The sequence below is a fragment of the Sciurus carolinensis genome, chromosome 9, assembly GCF_902686445.1.
Source record: "Sciurus carolinensis chromosome 9, mSciCar1.2, whole genome shotgun sequence".
NCBI classification, from domain to species: Eukaryota; Metazoa; Chordata; class Mammalia; order Rodentia; family Sciuridae; genus Sciurus; species Sciurus carolinensis.
The window spans coordinates 114275900-114292302 of record NC_062221.1 but is presented as its reverse complement, the minus strand read 5'-3'; the positions used below and the strand labels follow the sequence as shown (position 1 = coordinate 114292302).

Sequence of the window (16403 nt, the reverse complement as noted above, 5' to 3'; positions counted from 1 at the left end):
ACAGAATGTTACCAAAATAATGTAAAGATGCCAGGTGTAGTACTTATATACTTGCAGTATACAAGATTTCCTTGAAATGTTTCCTTTCTTTCTCAAAAATAAAAGATAATAATGAATTTAAAAGGCATGATTGTTTCACTTACAAATGAAAATGTAATTACTTCTTTAATATCAAATGAAGGCTCACAAATGTAAGTGGACTTCAAATCAAGTGACATAATTTATAAATTGCCTTTGATCTATTAAGATATCTATAAATAAAGTTTCCCACAATCCCCAAATATGACTTGCAGGAAATATTATTGAAAAACTAATTTTTTCAGACTGGGAATGTAGCTCAGCGGTAGAGCACTTGCCTAGCTTTCACCCTGCGTGTGATCCCAACTACTGGGGGAAAAAACCTAAATTTTTCTCATCACCAAAGAAATAAGTTTCATACCTTCTAAAAGAGACACTAAGTTGTAAATAGGTTATTCCAACAACAAGGAAGAACATTATTCATTATTAGAGATTTTTATTTAAAAATACAGATGTCTTTACAGCACTGCTACCAATAGATGACATGGTTTAAGTTACCATAATGTGTTTATTCTTTAGCCTTGACTATAAGAGATTGTATACTTGAAGAAAGAAAGAACTGACTGAAATTAAAACCCTGCCAAATCTGAAGAAATAAGTTAAACCATGGCTAACTTTGAAATAGCATATTTCACATAAATTTGAGAAAATGCTAAAAGAAAGATTTTTTAACTAGAGAACGTCTTCACACAATGATCACTGTATTACTCTACAGCCCTTCAGTAGTTCTGTAGATTTTTAATAGATGCCTGCATTTAAATACATATTCATTTGTAACTATATCCTATCTGTCCAACCCACATGTAAATCTTACCCATCGTTTCAAGAAATACAAATGCACACACGTGAAAACACTTCAGTAGTTCTCACAATAACTGCATAGTAAGTTAGAATGTATTCTGATACTGCTTAATCAATTACTAAATCAAGATTATTTCCTAAAGACAGCTATACTCCTTAGAATTTTATAAAACATGGTATGAATACATTAAGTGGAAAAGTACTGTTATTCCATTAGAGAATTTTTTCCAGTTTGACACTAATTCTATAATACGATAATCGCATTAAAGTGCTACAAGCTTGCCTCTCAATAATCTCAAAACAACTTTATGAATACCCTTATCACATTAACATCCAGGTTAGAAGGATAACATATTTGACAAACACACACACACACACACACACACACACACACACACACGCCCCAAGAACCAATTACTCAAGTATGGCAATCAGTTGAGATAAAAATCAGAAACTGCATTTCTCTACTTTTATTTTAGTGAAATAAATTATTTGTATTTTTCAAGCAATATAACACAGAAAAAACTTTTTTTTTAATTCTCAGAAAATGAAACCCATGCCTTCTGAATTAGGTTGCCTTCTTGGAAGGGTGCCTATTCATATTTCTTTTTGTCTTTCATAACATCTTCACTATTTCCTATCCAAAGTCTGAAAGTGGTGTCAATACTTGGCTTATGCAATATTTTCTCAATTTTACACAGCAAGTAACATATCTTCTTTTATGACACTCTTGTAATTTGAATTTCCCCTTAAAGCATATATGCTATTCATGTCACAAATTGTACCATCTATATTGAGTTCATAGTTATCTTTCTAAAATCTTTTTTATTGTTTCAACTAAAACTGTTTAATTTCCTGTTTGCTTTGCTTTAACCATATGTCATCCTTTCTTTTACTACCTATTTCTTCCCTAATCCTAAATCCCAGAACCTCTAAGAAATGAGTATTATTTAGATATTAATTCCTCTACATTAATATCACTTCTGTTTTTCCAACTTCTTACAAACTTCTCAATTTCATTTTCTTTCATTGGTCTTGAAAGAGTCCTTTCTACAAATACTACAAAAAAAATAATTCAATGAACATTTCTGAACACCAATAACATTCAAGCAATAATTTTGAAGTAATAGCACTCATTAGACAGAAGCAGGTTCTGGATGATGCAGAAACACTATGTAACCTAGAGGCCAGGGAAAACATTCTCCAACAAGCAGCTTTAACTCTTTTAAGACCAGAATAACATAGGCTAAGCAGGTAAAAGTTAAAAGAAATTCCTGACCGAAGGAAGAGCAAACATAGAGAAAAAGAAATAAATGGCTCTGGGTGTATGCAAAATTCAAACCATTATCATTACACTGTAAATTGGGAGGAGAAAAACAGAAAAAAAAAAAAAAAAATGAGGCTGAGTTGCAGACAGGGCCAAGTCACAGTTATCTCAAATTGAGACACAGCAAACTGGGTCTCTCATATACAAAATTCTCCTATCATCTATTAACTGTGTGAGGTAGGAAGGAAAAGGTTGTTTCCTAACTTTGGCTAGGTCTAGAAATAAAACCAGAAGTTCTCTTCAAATACATGTTAGTAATCAAACTTCACAAACCCACAAGGCTTAAAAATAAATGCTTACATACATACACAGATTGATTGATTGGATTTGGTGCTATACACAACCCTGCACCTCACACATGCTAAGCATGCTCTCTACCACTGAGTTATACCCTCAGTCCTATAGTACAGTCATAGTTATTAAGACCACAATGAGATGTGGAAGAAACACAGCATTTATAATTTGAAAAACACTGAGTACTATTATAAAAATAAAGCACTCATATTATAGAGAAACTAGAGTTCCATTGTAAAATCTTCCATAGGTACCTGCTTATGTATGTGTATGTGGCTCCCGAAAATACTTTTCCCAAGTTTTTTATTTTGCCCTTTGTTCTTTTATTTGCTTGGGGTGAAAGGGAATTTTGTTAAATGGAATAAGCCTATTCTCCAAATCTTTATTTGGGGGAGGCAGGGAGAAAAGGGAATGGAAATTTTGAATGGTAACTTACAGTTATCAGAAATAGTATTTTACCTTCAAAAGTAATACTAAGGTCACTATTGACACTTAAAATTTGCAAAACAAATGACTGTTCTTATTTAAAATTTTAGAATTTTTCCTTTTTATGAACATAATACCTATAGCTGCTCTATATTTCAAAACACTGGGTACTATAAGAACTGTTCATGAAAGGATCTATAAATAAATAAATCTAATGTGGCTACACTTCTTCGAGCTACATGAAAAAGTTCAAGGTTAATTTGGTTTGTTGTTATTGTTTTCCATCTCTGCTTAAGCAAAATTAACATATCAGGGAAAAATTCTCCTTACATTTATATTAAAATGCTAAAGAAAAAAGGATACTTACTTGTATCTGCTTGGCTTCCCACACTGATGTACCGATCATTGCCAGGAAGAGCTGTTTGGTAGTAAGTTGTCTCTCCTGCTGAGGGGTCTTGGCATTCTTTGCAGTAAGGAAAGCCACTGCTAATTCCAAGTTTCCATTACTATCCTTCAAATAGCAACACAAGAATACCCAATGTTTTAAAACAATTCTACACACTGTCAACAAATTTATGCAATTTTCTCCATAAAACTATAACTTTAGAGCAATACCACTTTGATAGAGGCAGTCTACACGTGATTCCATAGTACAACTTCTTCGCCCGTACACTGTATCAACAGGAATTTCCTTTTTAATAATTAAACTACAAATATAATGTAAATATCAATTCTCTAACATTTTAGTTTTCAATTACTCTCATATCAGCTTAACAAAACTCAATCACAAATTTATACTTTTAAACAAATGAATAAATTGAATTTTTTTCTGGGGAGTGGATACAGGTATTTAAAATACTATTTCTGCAAACAAGAACAATAAAAGACATTGCCATAATTTGGGTATTGGAATAATACCTGGAGGCAAACTAAAACATAACGTCAAGGGTGCGTAAAAAAATAAATAAATAAACAGTAAAAGGTACTGCAGCTTAACAATACGGAGAGACACACACAAATCCTGAACAGAAATAACCAATGCTACAAGATAACAATCTACCCAAATTTATATAGACTTTATTTAATCCTCATCAAAAGCATAACTAGACAAAATATTATAAAGTTCATTAATAGCAATGATGCCAGAATAAATAAGAATTTTTAAGTAAAAAATGAGAAGAGACTTTCCCAGTTATATCTTTATATTCTCTACATTCTTAATGATAAATAAAATATAACATTAGGTCTAAGACATTAAAACAGCATAAGAAACTAAATAATATTGTCTCTGTAACAGAAGGCCAGAACATGGAAGGCACTAAGAACTTCAGCACATACACATGGATAACAGGAAGCCAGTGGACAGGAATGACATAGTAATGACTCATATTTCAAAAGGTTACTCTGTCTGTATATTAAGAACAGAGTAAGTGCAGGAGCAGAGAGTCCAACATAACTATCACATTAAATGTGACATAACAGAAGGAGAATCAGGATAATTCTAAGATTTAAAGTCTAAGCAATTAAAGAATGAAGTCACTCAAACCCACCCAACTCTAACAGTCAGAGAGGAAAGTAAGAGACAATATGAAAAGCATTAGTGCTTTAAAATATGTTACCCTCATGATCACTGTAAGAGTCTTAAATGACTCATTCAAATAAGGGCATAAAATAGTCTACTGTTCAACAAGTTAACATATAAATAAACTGCAATAGTAATAACTAATATTTATGGAGCACTTACTATGTACCAAGAAATATGCTAAGTATTTTTCATGTACTATCTCATATAAAAAAAAAAAGTTACATACAGTAGAAATTTCACATGATCATTTACTTTGTATGGCTAAAAATAAAAACTCAAAAGTACTGAAATCAATCAGTGACATCATGTTTCCCAAAAGTATACTACCTGTATATTAAGAGAATCAACTCATTTAAACATCTTACAAATTTACAATGGGCAATTACGGCTTAAGTATACCGCCCACTTCCCTTTCCCCATAACCATAACTGAAGCAAAAGAAAAGTGATTTCTCCAAATGTGTTCAAGCAAAGTGATAGGCTCACAGCCTCAGGTTCTGTGGTATATTAGAAAGGCATTTTCTGAAAATAGACATGGAATGATTTAGCCATGGTATTTATCAGAATGAAGAAAGGACTGGCAATCATTCTAAATGTCATAATCATGAAAATTAAAATGTGATGTTTCAGCTTCCTCTCCAAATACTCACAATGGCTTCAAAAATCCCATGAGTAGATGCACTAAACAGTATTGTCCATTATTTCCCTAATGGGAAAATAAGGTGAGCAAAGTCTTTAGCAAAAGAATCAGAAAGTCACATGTGGCACCCTGCACCAGGTTTGTGGCTTCTATTCCACATTTCTCCAATACTGGCTGAGTGATCTTGGGCACGTTATTTTAACCAGTTTCCTCATCTTCAAAAGGGGGATGGAAATAGAACTTACAGTTATTATGTGGATGAGTTAACCCACATGAAGTACTTAAGATAATGCCTGGTGCTCTTAACTTTTAATAAGTCTTAGATATTATCCTTATCATTATGATTTCTATTACAATCATCTAAAAGATAAAATGTTTCTAGAAACAAATAAAGAACCTTTGGCCCAGGATTAGGAACTACATAAATGATTTGTCTCACAAAGTAAATTTCTCAAAGGAATGGAGTCATGTGTGACAAAAAGCCATACTGCTGCTAGCCTTAGCAGCAATATACAAATGAGCTTAAAGCTCTATTTCTAGAGTATCTTTCATTCACTTGATCTTTTTCAAATGTGAATTATTCATGTGATTTGACTCTTCTCAGCATCTCTGTATGGAAATGAGGGTTCATCTAAGATATAACCAAAATGATGTATTTTATTTGTTGCTCATACTACTGAGGTTTGAAACAATATTCTTAAAGCAAATGAAAGAAATATATAACTCTCTTTCTTGGGAGGAAAAAAATTGTAAGTTTGACCCTCTAATAATTTTTTATTTTTCCCTTCTCCACTTCTTTCTCTAACCAGTCTTACCATGGACCCCATTAAATTTCTGAAATCATGCCTGAATAAAATCATCTATTAACATTAGAATTCACATTCCACTATTTTGCAAGAAAAGCATGTCATGCAGAGAGAATTTATCTATCTTTCCAAGGTATCATGTAAACATAAGATTGATAAAGCTAACATGCTCAAAATTTGTAGTGGGTTAAGTGAGACTATTAAGTTATAAGAGTACATTTTTCTATCTCTACTGCCACCCACATTGTATAACTAAAAGATAACTTTCAAATATGGTACACAGAAGAAATCAGAGCATGCCACAACTGTATGTCATAAAACACAGGCCATACCTTTAAGGCTTGCTGCAATATCTGGGCATCATTAATCCCAGTAATTTCCCTCAGTTGATTCAAAAATGTCTGTTGGTGCTAGAGGAAAGAAAAAAAGCAGAATCATTACACTATCAACTTCTTTTGTGAAATACACAAAAGAAAATTTTAAATATCTCAATTTAAATTTAAAAAAAAGCAGAAAGGAACAGAACTCAAAGGAAACTAAACAAACTTTATTCTGTTAGAAAGAATGAACCATTCTTATTCTTAACCAGACATTAAATTCTTGTGTTTCTGATATTGGAAATTTATATTACTCTCCAAGAAGTCTTTCAGAATTAACAATTTGGGTTCCATTATTCACCCCTTTATTATGCCTCCAACAAGAAAAGGAGCAATCCACATACTGATTAAAGTCTGAGATTAACACCTAAGAATGTTGGAAAAGATATGTTCTTGGCAGGACATGCAGTAAATGGGTAATTAAAACAGGAAGGTCCTGAGATATATTAAAGGGAAAAATGATCATTTACTTCTCCAATCTAACATAAGACATCCTGACTTGAATGATTTGCCCCATTTGCTTCTGTTGTCTTCACAATCTACGTAATCTATTATATTCTATTGGGGAGAAAAATAGATTAACAGCATTCCACTATCAAATTCTTCAATAACCTTCCCTAAATCAGAACCATTTTCCTCCCCACATATATCTTTGCATTTCTTAACAAAGTCACCCAAACTATTTTTAAAAGCATCATGAAATAAAGCACAAAAACATAGTAATAAAATAAGACTAAAATAACTTCAGATCCACAGAAAACTTTTTTGAAAATATTTTATATTTATCTCAGTAATAATCCAGTCAAGAATCATTATTGGTGGGCTGGGGATATAGCTCAGTTGGTAGAGTGCTTGCCTTGCAAGCACAAGGCCCTGGGTTCAATCCCCGGCACCGCAAAAAAAAAAAAAAAAAAAAAAAATCAATTATTGGATACTAAAACTACTGGGGTGAAAGTCTGAAGAGGAACAGAATAATTTACATAGTACAATCTCTCTTGGTATAAACTACAAAGGGAGAAGAGTTAACTCTATAGTTGAAAAACCTGACCGTCACCACCTTAACCAAGATATCAAAGTTAAAAATAACAATAACAGGAACAATAACAATAACAGGGACAAAACAATAGTATGGCCTCCTGACAGTCTGTGATGGTCCTGTCAAAAATCTGGAACACGAATCTAACCTTGTGAAAGCATCAGACAACACCAACTGTGGAACACTACACAAAATAATTATTGTTATCTTCAACAATGTCTATAACACCAAAGTCAAGGAGTGAGTCTCCACATTAAAGAAAACTACAGTCATGGTAAACCAAATACAACACTGGAAGCACACTACATCTTATACTAAATGTTACAAAGGATATTAGTGGACAATTGGAGAAACATAAATAGGACTGTTTGATAATGACATGTATTAACATTATATTCCTAAATTTGAGAATTGCAGTATAGGTAAGCACTTTTTCTCTTACAAAATGTACCCTTTAAGTACATTTAAGTATTTAAGTAGTAGAGTAGCATGTCTGCAATTTACTCTCAAAGGGTTCAAAAACTACTAGTTATGTTCTCTGTACTAATCTTTCATTTTAACTTTGAAATTATTTCAAAATAAAAAGTTTTTAAGCATTTTGCATTCAGATTTGTTAATGTCAGAACTGTAAAATACTCATTTCAAAACATGCTTCGCAACTTACATGTACATAACATACAGACATTCAGAAATCAAAGGTCTTAAAAATTACAAAATGTAATGAGGGGTTTTATTAATTAATCCTTATTTAAAATGTTTACAACCCCCTTAAAATATATTTATAAAAATTCTATTATTGGTTGAAAACTACATGTACCAGAGTCTCATCAAAATGGCAACTTCAATATTCTGGAGATTCTTGTTTGCTTTTCTAACATAAGAAGACCAGCGGTGGAGCTAGGGTTATGGTTCACTGGCAGAGTGCCCGCCTAGCATGCGAGAGGCCCTGGGTTCAATCCTCAGCACCACATAAAAATAAATGAATAAAATAAAGGTATTGTGTCCATCTACAACTAAAAATTAAATATTTAAAAAAAAAAAAAAAAAAAGACCAACAGTGAGCACACTCCAGACCTGATAAGGACACCAAGGACACCCAACATGATCAAGGATTCAAGCCCACTAGTTTTCCCATTTCAGTATACTTCTGTGTGACATACATCAGTATGTGTCACTCTGTGGTCCTCCTCCTGACCAAGTTCTAGGTAGGATACATGGAAGGACAAAGGACAAAAGGTGTATGAACCTGCCTTCTTTAAACAAGTCCTGCCTAGAAACTTCCGAGTAAATCCTCACTGCTTGAGCAGAACAACAAAGCTGCGTGCCACTCACAGCTGCAGAAGAGGTTGGGAAATGAATTTCAGCTAAGCAAAAAATGCCTTGAAATGAATCAGGGCTCTGTTTAAGTACAAAAGAGAGAGAGGGAAAAAAATGTATACTGAAAGGCATTGATACAGTCTACCATGCAATCAAGAACTTCATTTCCATAAAAATCATATTACAGTTAAGATAACCAGTATTATCAAATAACACAATACATAATAAAATACATAAGGAAAGTCATATAAAATGCCAGATAGTATTATAACAGTAGAATGAAAGAATCAAATCTGTGCTAGGAATATAGCCCACTTGGTAGAGTACTTGCCTAGCAAGCCCAAAGCTCTGGTTTCAATTCCCAGCACCAAAATAAAATAAATAAATTAAAAAAAAAAAACATAAAAAATCAAATTAACAGAACTGAAAGATGAGGGGAAAAAGAATTCTATTTAAACCTATCAACTTTTCTACTTTCATTTAAATAACAAGGAATCATGAATGTATTAGGCAATATTCAACATTACAAATTAAAGACATATAAAATATTCCAGTAATTCTTTTTATCTAGTATAAAGTCTTAGTTAAATGAACATACTTAAGGAACTGTACAAGTCTGCTTGCAATCTCACCACTACCAGCAATTCAAACCATATTTTTTATGTAACACATTATTTTCATTAACTGTGAATTATTCAATCATGGATCTGGGAAAGATTACTGAACATCTCAAGGAAATTATTCATTTGTACAAATGTTGATGGCTATTATTTATAGTGCTGGAAAAAACAGAAACAACATAAAGTCCTTCCACTAAGGAAACAGTTTTTAAATTTTAATGTGTATAAGAATGACCTAAAAAATTTGTTTAATAAATGGATTCTGGGGCTCATGATATAGCTCAGTTGGTAAAGTGCTTGCCTCATGTGCACAAGGTCCTGGATTCAATTCCCAGCACCACAAAAAATAAAATAAAACTAAATTAAATAATATGGATTCCATGGACCCTTTCAAAATTTGTGATTCCAGGAGATACATAACTTCATATGATTTTGACGCCAATGGACCTAGAAATGGTTAACATTAAGCAAGAATTATATTCTTAAATGATCAATCTAAACTTGTGAAAGCATCAGATAACACCAACTGAGGAACACTAAGCAAATAATTATTCTGTTATCTTCAAAAACAAGTAACTTCATGTATTATCTATGGAGAAAGTTATCTCTGTACAATGAATTAAGCTAAAATGGTAGAATACAAAAGAGTACATAAACATATTTGTGACTAAAATGTGGAAACAGATGCAAAGCCTGAAAAGACTCCCAATTCTTCTACAACATTGCTACTTTTACTTCCTATACTAAAGACATATTTCCTACAGCCCTAAAGATGGACTTTGATCAATGGCATGTTAGGGGATAGCGTGCAAGCAGACATCAAATGTAAATTGCATGGTTGGGACTGCCCTCTTGAATTTGTGCAACTTCCTCCTGAGTAGGTAATTAGTCTGGAAGATGTAAAGAAAAGCCAGTCAGCCAATCAGCAAATTTGTGAATATGCTATAGTATTTCACTATGTAACTGAGTTTTGAGGTGGTTTGCTATAGCAATAGTTGACTGATAGTACAGTAAAAAATTCTGATTATTTTATGTAGAGAAGCAAGGCCTTTGAAATTTTGTTATAGTTGTTTGGTGTTTTATCTTTTACCAAAAGGTCAGCCCGAAATTCTAGGAAAAAAAAAAAATTCAGGTGTATCTCCAGCTTGGTTTTTGTAAACACCAAAAACTTTGAAACTAAAACAATAAAAAGGTTGAAGAAGCAAGAAGTCTGGTTGAAACAGACAAAAGGTAAAAAAAAGTACTTTGAGCTAAATTGGCAAGAAATGGGAAAGAGAACAAGAGAAGAGCAAATAGATTCTGTGCTACTAACATCTCCCAGTTGCACTTTTTCTGCCTTTCAAAATCTGTCTTCATTTCCTAAAATTATGGTATTTTGTTGTTATTACTGTTGCTGCTACTACTATTTCTTTCAAAGGTTTTACCTTCCCATTCACCAAAATTCTAGTCTTTCTTATATCCTGATTCTCAACTAGAAACATACTTTATATGGATTATCCCTTTAACAAGCAATTTCAGACCCACAGTGAATCTAATTCAATGCGCTTGCATCTTTAGAGCTCCTTTACTCTGCTCCAAAGTCGTCCTTGTATGAATTTCTTATCTACTAAAGCACCTTTGGACTGAGAAGGGCAAGATACAATGTCTAAAGAGATCCAGTCATTTGCAAAGGTCACAAAAATCAATAAGTAAACAAATCAAGACTACATAACGGGCTTCAGATCTCTTCTTCAATGTTACTTTTACTGTACAGTAACATCACAATGACATCCTTAACTTCCTACTATGTGCAAAATACAGTACTATGGACTGCAAGGATAAGGAAAAGGGCAGTTTCAATATAAATTAAGAATCAGAAGATTTTACAGAAATTCTTTTCTTCCCCAGATGATCCTACCTAAAGCTGAGTCTTTTTAAAATCTGTTTCAGTAAAAAGACAGCATAGTTAATATCAGCATAACTTTTTAAGGATGCACAAAAGAGGCAATTACTGGCTTAAAGTAAAGAAAACAAGTATTTATTACACTCCTGCAGTTCACGATTGTTTTAAATGCTTCCAGAATATAATATTTTATCATTCATATATCACACACACACACACACACCACACACACACACACCCTCCAGGAAGTTACTCACATTTTAGAGCTAATAAGAGACTTCAAGAGATTTGTAAATGCAGAGACAGGAAAGAAACTAGGTCTTTCAAATTTCACAACCCATATCCTTTCCTGTTTTCTTGACTCTATGATCAAAGATTCAGTGAAAAATGAAAACTCTGTGCATAAATTCACTGTTCTGTTGACATAAAACAAATAATGGTACGAAAAAACTGAAGCACTATTGTCCACAAAGCAGGAAGAATTTTTGTGCTGAGAGCTGAGTGACTTATAAGCCAGTCACTGGCTCTTTTAATAGAATTTCCAAATATAAATGAAATTTGTTTTAATGCAAAGGAAAGAAAAAGATTTCCATCTTTGGGGGGAATAAATGGCAACTCTTAGAAAGGCCTCAAAAAATGTTCTTAAATTTTCTAAGAATAAAGGAAAAAACCTCAGCTTAATAGAAAATTCCAAGGCATTCTTAAACTTCAGAATTGTATGTATTAAAGCACTGATAGGTACTAACTGGCAGACATTTCTAAGTTAATTATCAATGAAAGGATTAACTCTTTTTATTGCCTTTAAGGTGAGCAACCATTCATGCATTTATTTTTACAAATACTTTCTGCATATAGGTCACAACACTAAACTGCTTTAGTTCATATTCTTTTACAGTAAGCAAAAAATCCATAAAATTCACTGACAGAAAAATTTCAAGTGCATAATATTTCCTCTGTAATGGCAATGGGACATTTTCCTTTCACTCTCTGAAGATTTGCTAGAATAAACTGACAAAGACAAGCTAAATAGAAGAAAAAGCAAACCAATTCATTAACTAGAAAAAGGAGAAAATTTTCTCAGGAGCTTGAGGCAGAAGGATCACAAGATCAAGGCCAGTCTCAGCAAATTAGCAAGACTCTCAGCAACTTAGCAAGACCCTGTCTCAAACACTATAAGGGCTGGGATGTAGCTCAGTGGTAGAGCACACCTGAGAAATCTGCAGCATGGGGGAAAAAATCCACAGGAAGGTGATCACCCACCTAGCCCAACATGATTTAGAACCTTACATGTACCTCTTTCTATAGTAAAGGGAGAACATGAGGATGTCAGGTGAATTAGTAAATGGTTTTTAGGGAAACTCAGTAGGCTTGGAGAACATACAATGGCCGACTCATACGATGGCCGACTCTGGGCCTCAGAACAAGGAATTATAAATGATTTTCTTTTTTTTTTTTTTGCGGTACTGGGGATCGAACTCAGGGCCTTGTGCTTGGGAGGCAAGCACTCTACCAGCTGAGCTATCTCCCCAGCCCTATAAATGATTTTCTATGGGACCGAAATAGAGGAAACTGTGGGGTGACAAAAGTCAGTGTATGTTGACAGACTACAGTAGGAGTTTAAGTGTTCTCTGGTTAAAAAAATTTCAGAAGAAGACTGGAGCAATTCTCCTCTTATGGCAGATCTGGTCAAGTGGATAAATTTTGAAGAAAGTCTCTCCTCACATCAGGAAAAGGAGAAAAAAGATGAAAGGGACCTGGATTCTGAGGTGGGTTCTAAAGGCTTCTCAGCATGTCAAAGCACCAGTCTTCAGTGTTTTGCTTTTGTGAGCCCCAACACCTTCATATTTTTAAGTTCAGACCTGCCTCTAACCAGCTACATAAGCAAAATGCTAATACTAATAATAATAATAAATAAGGAAAAAATACAAAATTTCCTGAGGCTTGCGTTTTTTCCTAATCTGTAATTTCAGTCTTTTATTTCCCTTCAAATGTAACGTTCTATGACTCCTGTGAGGAATTTCCCTATAGTTTCCATAGCTTACTGGGCCCTCCTTAAATATTCAAGAACCCTCTACATGCTAAGGGTCTCTACTCCCATCTCTTGTACTTCTTTCTCCCTCTTTCCTTCTTCCCTCCAACTTTAATTGGGATCTACAAAATATGATTCTCCTTCCAAATGCAAGGGTCTTTGCACACTGAGGTGGCCTCTATTAAGGTTACAGGTTTTCTTGGAACTTACCACAGATTACAATAATATAATGTAGTACAGTTAATTGCCATGATAGTAAGTCCAAAGAAGGCAAGGATTATTTCATTCATTACTGTAATCCTGACATCTAGTACAGTACCTGGCACACGTGGGTTCAATCAATATTAACTGAAAAAATTAACATAGCAGAGTTTACAAAGGTGAATGCAACTAAAACCACAGAGCATGAGCTCATCCACAAAGAAATCGCACATCGGACGTCTTTTATTATTATTGGGTGATATACATCAGGCCAAATAACTAATAAGCTAATTTCCTAACTCCTCTGGATTCAAGAATAACACATAAATCAGGGACACTTACTAAGGAAACTTTCTATATTTTCCTACATTCTATCTAGAATTTCAGATGGCTTAATTTTCTACTTCTGGTATTATCAATCCTACTTGAAGGTGAATACACAGTACTGTAGAAATTTCCAATTGCAAATGTTAAAAAGGCCAAACTAAGGCACAATAAAAATGTAAAGCACTTATTTGAGCAAACACTGATTCATGATTAAGGAAGTTCCAAATCAGGGAAACAAGGAGGAGGTCTTTATGGAGGGACACAGAAGGGAAACAAAGAAAATATATGATAGGTCATAGTTATACAGTTGCTTATTGGGGAAAGTTCCTAGTTTTAGCAGTTTGTTAGAAGTTTCTTATTGACTTAACTTTTGTTCTTGAACATGGGCATTTATAAGAAACAGTCAAATTTCACTCATGTTTGCAAATTAAGCAAGGTTTCAGTCATATATTTGCCTGCTCAGGGATTCTTTAGGCCTAGCGTCCATTCTAACGTTATTTTAACACAAATAATTGACATCATAATCCTATGAATGGTTCAGGCATGCTGTGCTTCCTGCTGCCACCATGTGAAGTTTCTCTCAACCTTTTTGTATTAATAGCACTTCAGCATTAAAATAAATGAATCGCATACCTCTGTGAGCACATAAATCTGAAGGTATACTTTATTTTGCTTTATCATTCCTATTTAAGTTTAGAAATGCCAGAAATTCTAAATTTAAGAAGTCTTTCTGTATGTTTTCATGGAATACTAGAGCCATAAACAATATTAACATTCAAATAATCCAAAAATTAAAAAATTAAAACACCTAAGAAAATAAATGTGATAATTTACAGCAAATTGCTGGTAAATAGCAATGGACATAGTTTCTCCTGAAAAAATGTTGGTTTCCATTCTTCCTCACTCAAGAGCTCTTATCACTACCAGTCACCAACCCTACATCCACCTCAGCAATTATGTCCATGCCCCTTAAAGAATTCCCCATTCCTCTTGCCAGCAGAAAAAAGAAATGAATCATAAAAATTCTAAATGCCATTCTGTACCCAAAAACATTGTTATACACCACTATAACCTAAGCTCATATGTAATAAAATACATTGTGGAGCCAAATCAGAACTTCACACAAGGAAACATCGTTTCTATGGGAACATGCAATTTTAATTCCAAAAACTCAACTGGCAAAATCTTTTGGAACACACTCTGATTTTAAATTAGAGTACCTATATTCTGCAAATTATGTAAGTAAACAAATTTTTTTGTGAATCAAATCATATCCTAGAACTACCACATCTGCACCTTAAATAAAATGTCAGCTTCTTCTTAATGGTAACAGATTATTAATACAGCCCTCTTGTCCAATTAAACATTTTTTATGTATCTCTAGTTTCAGTACTTAAAATCTCATAATCAATTTGCAGTCCAAAAATAAAATTTTTTATACTGATAAACCAAACATGCTCTACTAGAGCTTTCAAATTAAAATGCTATGATTTCTAGCAGTTATATATGTCATAATTTCTTATAGCAAATACAGTTTCTGGTCGTACTAATTAAATACATTATACACCCTTCATACTATTAGAAACACCATTCTTCTAGATATAATTCTAGATTCAATAAAGCAAAAGTCCTACACCACTGTCTTTTCCAGACCCATAAAAACACTGTTGGCTAGAATGTCCCAGCCTGTCATACCTTGGCAAACTGCTCCCCTATCTAGTGCATTATATCACAACCTCTCCAACAAGAATGAAATCTCAAGACTTAGCACTTCGGGATGTATTCTAATATGTTCCTTATTTTACTCTCCAGAGTTCTCTTTATCCTTTAGTATCCAGGTATCTATTAGTAGGCAATACTTTTTCATATTAAGTTGTCCTGTTCTAAATCTTTGTGTTTTTGTGTGTGTCCTGATTGGACCCCAACTGATAGAACTTCCTTAAAAATAATATTTGTATTTTAACAACATTAATGATGCAATACTGTACTCTTTAAGACAATAAATCCTAAAAAAAATTAAGAAGGTAAGCCGGGCACAGTGGCACATGCCTATAATCCCAGTGGCTTCGAAGGCTGAGGCAAGAGGATCCGGAGTTCAAAGACAGTCTCAGCAAAAGCGAGGCACTAAGAACTCAGTGAGACCCTGTCTCTAAATAAAATACAAAGTAAGGCTGGGGATGTGGTGCAGTGGTCAAGAGCCCCTGAGTTCCATCCCTGGTAGCCACTCCCAAAACTTAGGAAGGTAATATTTAACCATGTATACTGAGCTTTATCCTAGAATACCATTTACTAAGCACATGAAGAGCATTTAAAAGCATTGGTAATTTAATTAAGGAATAACGAATTATTAAGTCACTGGCCACTGATGACTAGACACAATTCGCTGACCCTTCCCCTGGAGATTGGGGTAGGGCTGGAAGTGCTAACTCTTAATCACTTAGTTTTTCTGGCAAACAGTCCCCATCCAAAAGTTATCTAGCCTTTCTTTCCCTTATTCCCCCAGGAGTCATTCATGCACATATAAAACAGGGTAAATTCCAAGGGCAAATTCCTACGACAGGAACCAGGGTAAAAGACTAGACATTTACTTTTTTATTAGACCACATTCAGTCACATAAAGCTACCTGTAGTTAATGGAAGGCACCAAATCATTTTATG

At 33.7% G+C, this 16403-nt stretch overlaps 1 pseudogene; it reads right to left on the bottom strand.

Annotated features, from left to right (window-relative positions):
• The window catches only part of LOC124992602 (ubiquitin carboxyl-terminal hydrolase 25-like), a 39164-nt pseudogene that overhangs the window by 5723 nt on the left and 17038 nt on the right, over nt 1–16403 (bottom strand).